This window comes from Tamandua tetradactyla, chromosome 11, assembly GCF_023851605.1.
Source record: "Tamandua tetradactyla isolate mTamTet1 chromosome 11, mTamTet1.pri, whole genome shotgun sequence".
Lineage (NCBI taxonomy): Eukaryota > Metazoa > Chordata > Mammalia > Pilosa > Myrmecophagidae > Tamandua > Tamandua tetradactyla.
Genome location: NC_135337.1, coordinates 49,456,665 through 49,470,297, shown reverse-complemented (window position 1 = coordinate 49,470,297; position 13,633 = coordinate 49,456,665). Strand labels below are relative to the sequence as shown.

General features: G+C 40.8%; 1 protein-coding gene across 2 annotated transcripts in view; it reads left to right on the top strand.

The window, feature by feature from the left end:
• The window catches only part of ST6GALNAC3 (ST6 N-acetylgalactosaminide alpha-2,6-sialyltransferase 3), a 563,629-nt gene that overhangs the window by 63,997 nt on the left and 485,999 nt on the right, over positions 1-13,633 (top strand). The gene's annotated exons all lie outside the window — the stretch shown is intronic.

The following is a 13,633-nucleotide window of genomic DNA, read 5'->3' as shown; positions in this document are numbered from 1 at the left end:
TTGAGGTCAGACCTTTTGCATTTGCTAATGTGCATTCTTCTGGAATCATGTGCCCAGTGCTGGGAAGCAACACCACCCACCCCTAACAGGCAGAATCTTTAACACAGGTGCTTTATTTTAGAAGTTTGCCTTTTCATTGTGACTAGTTAATAAAGAAACAGCTACAGGCCGTGTATAAATGCACTTCCAGAAACCAAATTCAGAGGGCTTACTAAATGGCAGGAACCTGGTCAATAGCTGTTCTAAATGCATTTATTTCTGTCGGGAGGCAGACTTTCTCCAAAGTAGCTTTATTGTCAATAGACTTTTTGTTCCTTGATGTACAGCTTAGAAATAAATGCCTTCTAGGACTTGCTACTGTGCGAGGTTTTGAAATTAATGCTAAATCTGCAGTCTCCAATGTATCATTTGGTCATTTTTGACAAACTCTATTTTAATCTCATTAAGTGGTGTCTTCTGTGATTCTGGGATCTCTAAGCTGATTCTGTCTTACTTGATTTTCGCAGGATTTTTAAAAAGTCCCTAAGGGTACTGTCCAGTAAAATGTGTGTGTGTGTGTGTGTTTTAGTGTGTATATAAAATATTCCTTTTAGATGAGCAAGCCCAAGAAAATGCCTGGTAATAAATAGCTTTCACAGTTGGTTAAGAGTCAGTGCTGGTGAGGCATCTGTTTCCCCAAATTTATGGCATGTCTAGTGGCTGCCAATTTCTGGAGCCTTGTTTTTGCTTAGAAATGATGTGAACTATTTGGGAAGTTATTTCTTTGGGAAGTTATACCATTCTTTTCACCTCTTGGTTAGGATGATTTGGAATTTCAGTCTTTGCCATTGACTTCTTGGTGAGATTTTTTTTCCAAAGTCTGCCAAATCTTTGGGTCTCAGAAATAGCAGGCCTCATCCAAATCCTAGAAAAGATTCTGTTACTTATCTGTTACCAGACCCAGTCCTCAGTGCTTGAATTGATGAAGCTGAAACTTTTACCTTAATTTTATGATAAACAAAATATAACAGATTGGGTTAAGTAAATTGGTCAAGATTGCACAGTCAGCATGTGACAAAGGGACTGAAAGCAAGGTCTACTTGCCCGGAAGCCTGTAGGTCCATTCACTGCCTTCTGCTGTACTACACTGTGTGTGTGAGTGCAGAGATGAGGCCACTGCAAGGCTAAATGACTGTCTTACAAAGACTAAATGGCCATCAGTGTTGGTCCTTTCTGTTATGCCATTGTGCTGGTTTGAAGTTGTTATGTACCCCAGAAAAGGCTTGTTCTTTTAACCCATTTCTGGGAGGTGGGGGCAGACATGTTGTGGGTGGGACCTCTTAATTAGGTTGTTTCAATTGAGATGTGACCCACCCAATTCAAGGTAGTTCTTAATCCTTTACTGCAGTCCTTTAGGAGGATAAAAGACAGAAAAAGCTCAGGGAGCTCAGAGAGAGAAACACTCAGAAAGTTTGGAGAGAAAAGCCCCAGAGATGCTGAGAGGGGGTGCACAAAAGCCCAGACAAGAGGCCTCTGGAACCAGAAGCTGAAAGTAATGAGATGCAGGAGCAAAGGACAGCAGACACTGGCCATGTGCCTTCCCATGTGATAAAGGAACCCCAGATGCCAGCAGCTGTCTTCAGCGTCCAGGTATCATCCTGTTGATGCTTTAATTTGGACATTTTCATGACTTTGGAACTGTAAATTTGTAAACTAATAAATACCCATTTTAAAAGCCAACCCACTTCTGGTATATTGCATTCCAGCAGCTTTAGCAAACCAAAGAAGCAATATATGTCTGGGAAGCCTGAGTGTTTGGCAGAGATTCTTGTACCCTGTTCAGGTACCCTCAGCTGTGGGCTGCTGTGTAGAATTGATGTCCTGGGGAATTCTTGGGATCCAACAACCAGTTACATATAGATGTGAGGGTTTTCTCTAACTTGCTCTAAATCAACATGCTGCATAGTCAAGATGTGTTGGCAGAAACACATTTTTGGGTGATAGCTGATTGAGTGATGATGATCAGAAAACATAAACTAGATGGAGACATGATCTGAACAAGTACAATGCAAATTCAGGACATTTTATTCAAAGTAACAACTTCCAATAGAATAAAATCACCTTTTTCATTTTTCCCCCTCCCCACTACCCCCATCAGCTTGAAGGAGATTTTGATTTCATAATCATTAGTTTTTAAGTGTCATCTTCAGTATTCGGGCAAAAGGGCATTTGTTACTGGCTTCCTTCTTGTTATGTTGTGGTCATGCTCCAATAAAGGAAACAGTCACTGTGGGCCACCATCGATTTAAGATAGTGATTTTATAGGCTGGAAATCCTTCTGAGGGGTTCAGTTCCTTGCTCAAAATCAAAATGTTTGTCAGAGTTAGTGGGAAATGTGGATTTGCTTTCAGCTTTTGTGCCCATGGGAATCCTTCCCCAAATCCATGACCCAAACATGCCTTGTTAAGCCAAGTGATTTAAGCGCCTTACTCTGCTGTTGCATCATCTCAAGAACAAACCTTCACTCATTTGTGGCCAAACTCCAGTCTGTGAGACATTCCCACATGTATGCAGACCATGCTGCAGACCATGACAAGTGCTTGGACAATGGAGATAACATACGTGGTCCTTACCCTCAGACATCTTATAGTCCAGCTAGGAAGACCAAGTCTCTTGTCAAGACGTGGTGCTTGAAAGGATGTCACCTTTATTTAAAGATGAGAAGAAGTAAAGCTGTTTTTACAAGGGCTTGCAGATAGAAGCTCTCTGGCCCTTTAGGGAGAAAGCTCACTGAACCCCTCAATATCATGGGAGTGTGGTGTCCACTGCACATTTCTTCTTGAGGACACGGGGTGGGGTGCTTCCCCAGGACAGTAGCAGTATTGCCAGCCTGGTTCCAGTGCGGTCGGAAGCTGCCGAAAGTTCAAACAAATCCACGATTCAAGGCCAGTGTGTAGAGGAGACAAGTTCAGCCATGATGTGGGGTCCTTGTGTGTGGCATTGCAGTAGGGTTTAACACTTTTTGGGTCCTTCCCCAAATCGGTCATTCTATGCAAATCTAAACAGCCTTCCAAATAAAATGTCACTGCCTCAACAAGTATTTATGTGATTTCTCTCTAAAATGGAGAAAAGTGAAACCTCCTGAGTATTTGTGCCATGGTGTCTTATATATGTTTCTTCAGGCTTCCACAGAGTCAAAGCGCTTGTTACTTTTTCCTTTCACAAGATATAACAGACGGGCTGCAAGGCAAGTGGAACACACCCAGTCATTCTCAGTGGGTATTTACATAGCTCTGTAAAGGCGGTCAAAAGCCTTTTGTAAAGAATCTTATTTCCATTTCCCTCCCTTTTTCCTTCCATGAATATATATATATTTAAAAAATGCATATACATGTATACAACACACAGATACACTCACAGAGATAATTGCATACATACCTACCTATAAATACATGAATACACATCACCCTGACACACACAAACACTCATTCACACCTCTGAGACAGACAGTGTACATCTACAGCATTCTCACGTACACTTACACGAATGCATATCTGCATATAAACATAAACACCCATACAAACACATGCACATACTCTTTCTTGGGAAGAAATACTCCTTAGGTGATGGTGGCTTCTTTTTCTCTCTCAAGACTTGTTCTTTGACCTTCATTCCTATAGGAAGCCAGGTTGAAATCTTAAACTGCTACAGCTTCTGTCCTCATAGCTATGTCTTAGAGACAAAGATTCTCAGAGAGAGAGAGAGAGAGAGAGAGATAAAAGGAAAAAGGCCTCTAAGAAAATCACTGTCTTTTCCAAATAAGTACTTGTCTAGTTCCAGGTTTCTATACTCAGAGTGGATCACTGGAAGGAGCACTCAGCTGAGAGCCAGGGCCTGAGTTTCAGTTCTGGTTTTGCCACTGACCAGCCGGGCAGGTTAACTTCTCTGAGCCTCAGATTCCTTACCATGCAGTGAGGGCAGGCTAGGTGATGTATAAGATTGAAGTCATATTCCATGTTCGTTTCTTTCCCAGGGACTGAGGATGTGCAGAGCAGAATAGAAAAGAAAGAGCATGCAAATACAATCTGAATCCCCAGTCATCTTGAGAAGGGAGAAAATCAATCTCAGTACTCAAACAGTACCTCTTACTTCCTTACTACTCGGCTAAATGCTCATGTTAGATTTATCTATCAATCATTGGTTTATTCATATGGTGCCTCTCACCATGAAATCTAGGCTCTTGAACACTATAATTGGTCTAATTTTGATTTCCTGACTGCAGAAGCGGATGCTTCCCCTGCCTGTTTCTTGTCTTAGCTCTTATTGATTTTGATAGTGAAAGAGATTAATCTGATGCTCTGTGGAAATAGATATTAAGATTTTTTGAGCAGAAAGAAGTTTTGCATTCTGACTGTTTGGTATTTATCAGGTATTTCATTAACATTGTGGACAATCAGTGCCTATTTATTTTTGGTTGCCCTTGCAGTGTCTCTGAAAGAAGAAAGACCTTTTTTTTTTGCCAGGTAAGGGGCATGACAAGACAAGAAGTGGCTCTGATACTTACCTGGAACCTGATAGCAGTCCCTGATAAGCTGAAGGACCCCTGCTGACCTTTCTGTCCTCATCTTTAGCCGGCCCCATAGGCCCTTGTACTTCTTTTAGCATAGTGTCTATCAAATTATATTGCAAATGCCCTTTATTTCTGCCTCGCCTATTGAAATGTGAAAACCTTGAGGACAGGGATTTTGTCTTGCCCTTAACTTGCCTGCAGTAAATAATAGATATTTCTTTCAATAGTTAGTGACTTGAGTTAATCTGGATGAAAGCAGGGATGGAGGAAGGGCATGGTTGGGTGGGCTGTAGAATTAATTGGTTTCCATGTCCCATGCTGGGGTGTCTCTGGAAGCTCCATCTCCTGAGTTGGCACCAGGGAACTTGCCTGTCCCCTTTGTGGCAGGCCTAAAGCATGTTTTTATTGGCCAGCCTAGTCTATTTCATAATGCTGAGTCAAGAGTCCTACACAGCCAGGGATTTCTGTGGTGTAGACAAGTTTAAGTGCCATCTACATTCTCAAATTATAGAAGATTCCTTTTATCTGTAACCCAGGGAACAAGTGAACTTGGATATCTGTCTGCCTTGAGTCAGAATGAGGGGAGGCCCCAGGTCCTGGCATACTATACCCAAGGAGCCTACTATTCCTTATTGTCAATGCATGAAGCAAGCAAACTGCACTTCCCCAAGCACCCGTGGCCCCTGTGATGAAAGCTTTCTAGCTATTTTAACTCCCAGAGATACCAGCTCAGAGGAGGGAGTCACATGCATTTTTTAAAAATGTGTGAAAGATGAAGCTTGCCTTTTAAAGAGATGGTAAGCATTATGTTCATTTGTAGCAAAAAAAAGCCTAAAAAAACACTTGAGAATTGTGATTTAAAACATTTATCATAGCCCTTGTACTATGCCTAGCTCTAAAACAAAGTTTATTTGGGGGGGGTGGGGAATAACATATAAAGCCCCTACCATCTGGAAATTGAAGTCTTATGGGAAGCAATGAGTGAAACTCACTGAGTATCTTCCATATAATAGGTACCTTAGCATGTGCTATCTTTCATTCTTTGCATGACATCTGTGTTTTAATGATAGGGAAATTGAAAGTTGGAGAGCTCAGCAAGGGGCTGCCCATTTTCACCCTGCTAAGAAACTCTAGTGTGAAGATTCAAACCCAAGACTCCTACCTTGACCTCAGGCTTTTTCAATACATTGCATCGCCCTTCCTATGAAAAAATAAAGGTAAACCCACAGCTTCTCTAATTAAAGAAAATCACTTGGGACATTTTAATAAAAAAAACAAACCAAAGCGAACAAACAAACAAAAAAGGGAGAGATATACCTACAAAACAATTAGGCTCTTGTACCAATCAGCAGCTGATCAAATGCTAAAGCTTCAGATCAAAAGGGCCATAGGGTCTCTGAGAAATAGAATTCAGTTAGTGGAAGATTCCTTAGAAGGAGGGAGAAGAGCACCTGGGCTTCAGAGAAGGAATCCTTTAATCAGGAGAAGGACATCCAAGTAAGGGAGAGGAATCCCCAAAAGCAAAGATGTGGAAATGGGAAGGAATGTTGGGAAAGGTGGAGAGTTTCCATCTTTGTGGGGATTGGAGTCCGGGATGAGTGAATACATTAAGGAAGTGGCTAAGCTGTTGTAACAAAGAGAATAAGAAAAAGCAGCGACTTCAATGACAAAGAAGTTTGTTTCTCAGTCACATGAAAGGGTGAATGTAGGTGGGTGTTGAGAAAGAGTAGGTGACTCTGCTCCATGATTTCTCCCAGGGGCTCTGGCATCCTCTCTCTTGTTGTCCTAGGGTAGTGTCCACATTATCACAGCTGGCTTACCTCTGTCACCACTAGCCAGTGGGAAGAGGAGAACAAGGTGCCTCCTTTTAATTATGAGGCATGAGGCAACACAACCACACTCTCAATCACATCCCTTCACCCAGCATCTAGACATATGACCACATCCAACTACAAGGAGGGCTGGGAGATGATTTGGATTCTAAATAAGTCAGGAGGGATTGTCTGTTGTTAAGGGAAAGAAGGGGAGAATTGATATTAGGGGTCAGTTAGCTGAGATAAGAACATGACAGTAAAAAGTGAAAGATCTTATGTACCTTATTAGTGAATTTGTAATAGTTGTAAAGATATCAAAGAATCATGTCTCAGACCTCTTCGGCCGGTGAGGAGTGGCTAGCTTTGGCTACCCGCTGAGTGCTTGCATCAATGCAATGGTAGAAATTTCTAGTGGAGTTTAGGCTTCGCAGTTGCCTGATTCTCTTTTTTTTCCTAAATTTTGCATCTGTTTTGGGACCAAATTGTTGCAAGCCACAGTCAGGTCAATCCGCATAGAGGATTAGATCTGCATACACCATGATTTTATTTCTTTGCCTTTGTTCTGCTTGAAAATGTTGTCCTGCAGCCAGAGTGGATAGAGTGTAAAGGAGGGATTACTTTCTTATCACAAGGAAATTAGACGCCTAAACTAGTGATGTAGTGATTTTTAAAACCAATTTTTAGGAAAATTGAACTTATTCTGTTTATCCTTATGGCAGGCTCTCTGGGTGGTGGGAAGGAACCTATTTTTGCAGTTAATGAAATGGATCTTGGCAGTAAGGGGTTTAAAACTAACTTTGGATTGATTTAAAAAGTAATCTCCTTACCACAGACTTGTCCTCTGTCCTTAAACAGCAGAGAATTTGTACAGTGATTGTGGAATGTTCAGTTCCTCCCCGGTTGTTTGACAGCCCCATTAGCAAACTCATGTGTCAAAAGCCTTGTTAGGTGATCGCAGAGATGCATTCTACCAAGACTCAATGTGTGTGTATGCGTGTGCAGGTGTGTCCATCTGTCCATGTGCATATTTGATAATGGGGGTGTAAAGTGTATACGATAGTAGAGACAGTGCCTGTTTTTCCTCTAATGGTCTCCTTAGTGATAGAGACTTTTATCCTCAAAGAGGACTTAAAAGATATTAAAAAAATTCAAATGAACAGCTCCCTTGGGATATAATATCAAATGCTGTGTTTATTTTCCTTGCATCTTCATGTGGGAGGATCCATAAATGTTTTTTTTCAAACAATGTAATAACTAACTCTTCAGCCCACTCCCATGCTGGAATAGGACTTTGGGGAGGACAGTTGGTATCCAGTAGCAGTACGGAGCCTTCATTTGAAAAGAAATAAAGATGATCTCTCCTATGGAAGCTTTGGGATAAATGCCACTGAGGCTGAGGCACCACACACATGCTTGAAATAGAGACTGAATCTGATTGTATGATGAGAACTGTAAACTTATTGAACTTATACTTTTGCAGGTTTAAAGAGTGGACTCTAGAGCCAGACTGCCCAGGTTTTAAGTCTGCTTGGCCACTTCCTTTGGGGGCTGATCTTGGGCAAATCACTAGCTTTGTCAGCCTCAGTCTCCTCATCTATGAAATGGTGCAGTGCCAGCTTGCTCACACAGTTGCTGTGAGGGTTAAATGAGTTAATCCATGTAAAGTGCTCCGAATAGTGTCTGACACGTGGAGACGTGCGGTAAATCAGGTTTCAAAAACTCCAGAGCCTGTGCTTTTCTCACCTTGCCATGAATACCTTACTAAGATACGTGGGCAGGGGACAGCTGCGGGGTTCTTCACAGAGAATAGAGGCTGGGGGCTTGACCTCAGCGTAAAGAAGAAAGATGGAGGAGCAGTGTCCCTAATGCCTGCTCCAACTCCAAGGAAGAGGAAGGAGACAGTCAGAGCACAAATGTGGCATAAGCAAGGAACCGCAGGATTGAGTCCCCACAGTATTAATGAAAAAAACAGTCATTAACCATTTGTAGTCAGGAACCTTACCATATTTGTTTGCACACCCATAACGCCTGGTCCCTAATAAAAGCTCAGTAAGTGTTGGAGTTGGCTGACCTGTCCCTTCTTCATTCATTTGTTTAGTCATTTCATTAAGTACCTATTAGGGACCAGGCACTGCTCTAGGAGCTTGAAATTAGCAGTGGACAGAAAGACACAGCCAGGTCTGCCCTCCTATGGCTTTGTTCCATTTGGGAGGTAAGCCCACCATGGTTCCTAATGCTCGCTACTTCTTTAATAAATGCAGAACTCTACCCTCCACCCCCTCCCATGATGTCGTTAAGCAAACTAGTTAGTCTGTTGTTCCTGGCATCTGCCTTTCCTGAAAATGTAACATTGATGAGAACTGGGTCCTGGAGACTAGTAGGCTCTCTATGAATTTCTCAGCAATGGTTAACGCTGATGGTTTCCAGATCCCCTTGGCGAGTTGTGTAATTTAGTGGAAAGAGCTCCTTACTTGGAGGCAGCAGACCTCTTGAGTTGGAATCTTTAGCTCTGTTACTAGTCCGTGGCCTTGGGCACCTTCTTGGTTTCCAATTCCTTTATTGCAAAATGAATGTTCATCTTATACTAAAATTTTTAGAACTTGCCCAGTTCTAAGAATCAGCTGGATTTTTATAAAATTCCAAATCCTGAACCTCATCCTACTACCTACTAATCCTTCTCTTCATTGTACCTAGCAGTTCAGGGTAGAGAGCCTTGTATCAGCCTCACACTATTATACTTTCACGTTTTTCCTTTGCCCTTGCTCTTCCACATTTTGCACATGCAGTTTTAGAACCTGAACTGCCCAGGTCTTCTTGGACAGAAAGGGTGGCAATGTTTTTCCAGAGGTGTCAACAGGGATCCCTGGGTGTGCTGGTTTGAAAGGATGTACGGACCCTAGAAAAGCCATGTTTTAATCAAAATCCCATTTCATAAAGGTAGGATGATCCCTATTCAATACTGTATGTTTGAAACTGTAATCAGATCATCTCCCTGGAGATGTGATTTAATCAAAAGTGGTTGTTAAATGGATTCGATGACATGTCTCCACCCATTTGGGTGGGTCTTGATGAGTTTACTGGAGTCCTATAAAAGAGGAAACATTTTGGCGAATGAGAGATTCAGAGAGAGCAGAGAGAGATGAAGAAGGAAAATGCCTCCTGGGGAGCTTCATGAAGAAGGAAGCCAGGAGAGAAAGCTAGTAGATGATACCATACTTGCCATGTGTCCTTCCAGCTGAGAGAGAAGCCCTGACTGTGTTCACCATGTGCCTTCTCACTTGAGAGAAATTCTGAATTTCATCAGCCTTCATGAACCAAGGTATCTTTCCCTGGATGGATGCCTTTGATTGGACATTTCTATAGACTTGTTTAATTGGGACATTTTCTTGGCCTTAGAACTGTAAACTAGCAACTTATTAAATTCCCCTTTTTAAAAGCCATTCTGTTTCTGGTATATTGCATTCCGGCAGCTAGCAAACTAGAACACTGGGCAAGCCAAAAAACCTCCTCAGTCCCTTTCAACCAGCTTAATCCACCAAACCAGGCCTGGAAGATGGAGGATCATCTATTGCCTTGATACTCAAAATGTGTCTATCAGCAGTGGGGACATCACCTGGGAGCTTAATAGAAATATGAAATTCCAGGCCCCATCTTAGAATCTGAATCTTAACAAGTTTTCCCATGTGTTTCCCATACACGTAGCAGTTTGAGAAGCACTGGTCCATTGGAAACCTCTCAAGCGTGTGGCTTTTTAAAAATTGTGGTAATAATTATACTATAATAATTAATGACTTAAAAATCACTTCTGATTCAGGACTGCATAGCGCTTTAAACAAATATATCTGCATTAATGCTGTTGTAATGATATCATAGAATTTATGGCATTTATGAGTCAGAGAGTAAATTCTATATGCATTGAAAAATTAGTTAAATATGAATTTCACATGACACTTTAATAGAGTCTTTAATTTTTAACATGCATAAGTCATCTCTGCCTTCTCAGGGGCTTTTCCTGAGTAGTGGGATCAGAAAAGGAATTTGTGTTTTCCAAGAGGTTTTTTTTTTGTAATGCAGATTTACAAGTGATTAATTTACAAATTTGCTCTCTAATTGGGAGGCGATGTTGATAATCTGAGCCTGTATTGGATATCTAAAGCAACTGGGAAAATAAGCATAAATGGCTTACTAGGCCTTTGGTTCCAAAACTTATTACACTAAAAGGTGTAAAGGCAATTAAACAACTACAGACAGCCTGCTAAGAAGCAAAGGAAAAGAGAAGCTTAAATTATAGATGTCTATGTGAGTGGACAAGATGTGCTTTTCAAGATTAATGATTTAAAGTGGTCTTTACATTTCTGGCCTGATTAAACAAGGCTTAATTCTAAACCACACTTTCTCCTTTCCTTGCTTCTTCAAAATTCACCATCTTTCTCCATCCCGTCAGGATTGATTGCAGGGGTGATCTAGGATGTTGCCTGCCTAAAGCCTAAACTTCTCTTTTTTTATAAAAGAAAGATTATCACTTTCTTAATTCCTTATTTTCATTGCTGTCAGATGGAGGCATTCAGAAGTGAGTTAGCATTCATTTCACTTTCCCTGAAGGTGGCTCAACTTTTGATTGAGATGTTCTTGAGATTTCTGTTTTAATGGCATCTCAGCATCTTTCTGTCCTCTCTGACTTTGACAGTTCCTCCTCTTTCCCCCTCCTTCCCCTCACACTCTTGTCCACACTCCCAGTCAAGTGGGAGCCATTCAGAGCCCTGTCATTCCATTTCTACTCTGTCTTGCAAATCTATCCTCTTCTTCCAATTTATAGGATTTTGTTACTTTCCCACTTGATCAGCACTTCACATGGTTTGTCCTTCCCTGGTTTTAATAGGTATTCTGTACCCTGTCTACCCCTGCACCCCTGAAAAATTTAATTGGTCACAAAAAAATGGGAAATGTTGATTTAGACAGTGGTAAGTGCTGTTTTGTTTCTTGGTTTAACTACGGGACCACACAGTCTAAAATAGTCTTCCAGGAGGGCATTGGGTTGTTGTGTACCACATTCTCAAATTTATTTCCTGGTATAATCCTCTTGGGAAGTATCTAGCAAGACCAGTATTCAGTGAAATGCAATTTTTCTGGCCTCCTACTTGATCTCTCTCCTACTTCCCTCTGTCTCTGTCTGACACTATGTCTGATGATTCCATGTGCTGCTGCAAATTTAGCATTTTCAAACTCATCCTCAATCAGATGTCACCAACAATAGCTAGCTTCTCCTGAGCACTGGCCATGTTCCAAGTCTTCCGTAGACATTGTCTTAGAATAGCTTCTGGCTCTTCAGTGTCTGCAAACTCAAGTTCAAGTGTCTTTACCCGATATTCAAGGTTGTCTGCATTCTAGGACCAGTTGACTTGCGAGCCACATTCCTCCTTTCCCACCATTCGATATCCTCTTCTATCTAAGGTACTATAGAATTTATTTATTTGTTTTGTTCATTGTCGACTAGAGATGAGACGAGGATGTCTGTATTGTTCATGTTGTATTCCAAACACCCACAGGGGTGTCTGGCAAGTAACTGGTGCTCAGTAAAAATTTCAGATCTAAGTTGAATGAGTGAATGCTTATTCTCAGTTTCTTTAGTCTTTATTCCCTAGTCTCTGTTCCTCCTCTTCGGCTTTTCAGTCTTGTTTGTCATCATCTTTCTGTACCTTTAGAGTCTAACTCTTTTTGTACCATTTCTTCCAAAGCTTTCCCTGATCATAATCCTTCCTACATTGTATGTAGTCTCTCTTTGGATGGTTGTCATTTATAACCATCTTATCAATAAGGGCATATGCTTTGTAGTGAAGTTACTTTTTTAAATTAGAGAAGTTGTCGTTTTACAGAACAATCATGTATAGCATACAGGATTCCCCACTATATAATCACCCTATTATTAGCACATTGCATTGGTGTGGTACATTTACTACAATTGATAAAGCACATTTGGCACTATTAATTATAATCTATGGTTCATATTAGGGTTCATTGCTTGTGTTGTATAGTCCCTGATTTTTTAAAAATTTTATTCCTGTAATAAATGCAACCTAAAATTTCCCCTTTTAACAAGCATCAAAATGTATAATTCATTGCTGTTAATTGCATTTAAAATGTTGTGCTACCATCAGCACCATCCATTACCAAAACTTTTCCATCATTCCAAATAAAAACTCTGTACATTGAAAGTCTTAATTTCCCATTCCTTATCCCCACCCTATCCCCTGGTAACCTATAGTCTAGGTTCTGACTCCTTGAGTTTGCTTATTCTAATTATTTCATATCCGTGAGGCCATACAATATTTTGTTCTTTTATGTCTGGCTAATTTTACTCAATGTGATTTCTTCAAGGGTCATCCAAGCTGTTGCATGTATCAGAACTTCGTTCCTTTTTACAGTTGAACAGTATTCCATTGTGTATATGTACTACAGTAAAGTTACTTTTTTTTTTTTTACATGAGCAGGCACTGGGAATTGAACCCGAGTCTCTGGCATGGCAGGCGAGAACTCTGCTTGCTGAGCCACCATGGCCTGCCCCAGTAAAGTTACTTTTAAGCTGAGAAAGGATAATGGGCTATCCCCATTTCCTTTTATATCACTGTGGAATATGCTCAGTGAATTTATAAATGAATGGAGCACATTCAATGTGGTGCTTCCGGTAATGTAACCCCCACCCCATATTTGTGTCTCTGTCTGTACAAAATGTTTTGCAGTGGTGCTCTTGACATATCTGCTTCCTCGTAGGTTAATAATGGCACTTTAACCATCAGTGGAAGAGTCTGAGAATGAATCTAGATTCAAAGTTAGCTTATTGAAGGTATATAAAAGTTGATCCCTTAAGGTGGATGCTGATATCCTCAAGAGGCTGTTCATATGAATTTTTATTCAGCAAAACTTTTTTCCGAAGGGCATTTCTTTGGTGTGTAACATAGGTTGGTTTGCAAAAAATAGAACAGCTAATCACAGAGAGACAAGGGCCTAAGAATTCAGAGATGGGAGGGTTGTGAGGGGTTTTAGGTTGAGGATTTTATTTTCTTATAAGGTTTTATTTTCATATTGGATCTCTTTTTCCCCTCTTGGGTGGGCAGGTGGCTCACTTTAGGGCAAACGTTTGAAATTTTTTTCTTCTGATATCTTTATTTTTCTGTATTGTTTATTTCCACTGCCTTCCCTCCGAGATAATTCAGATCCTCACCGCAATGTACAAACAAATGCTGGGAAATCGTATGTTTTTTTTGCAAAGTGT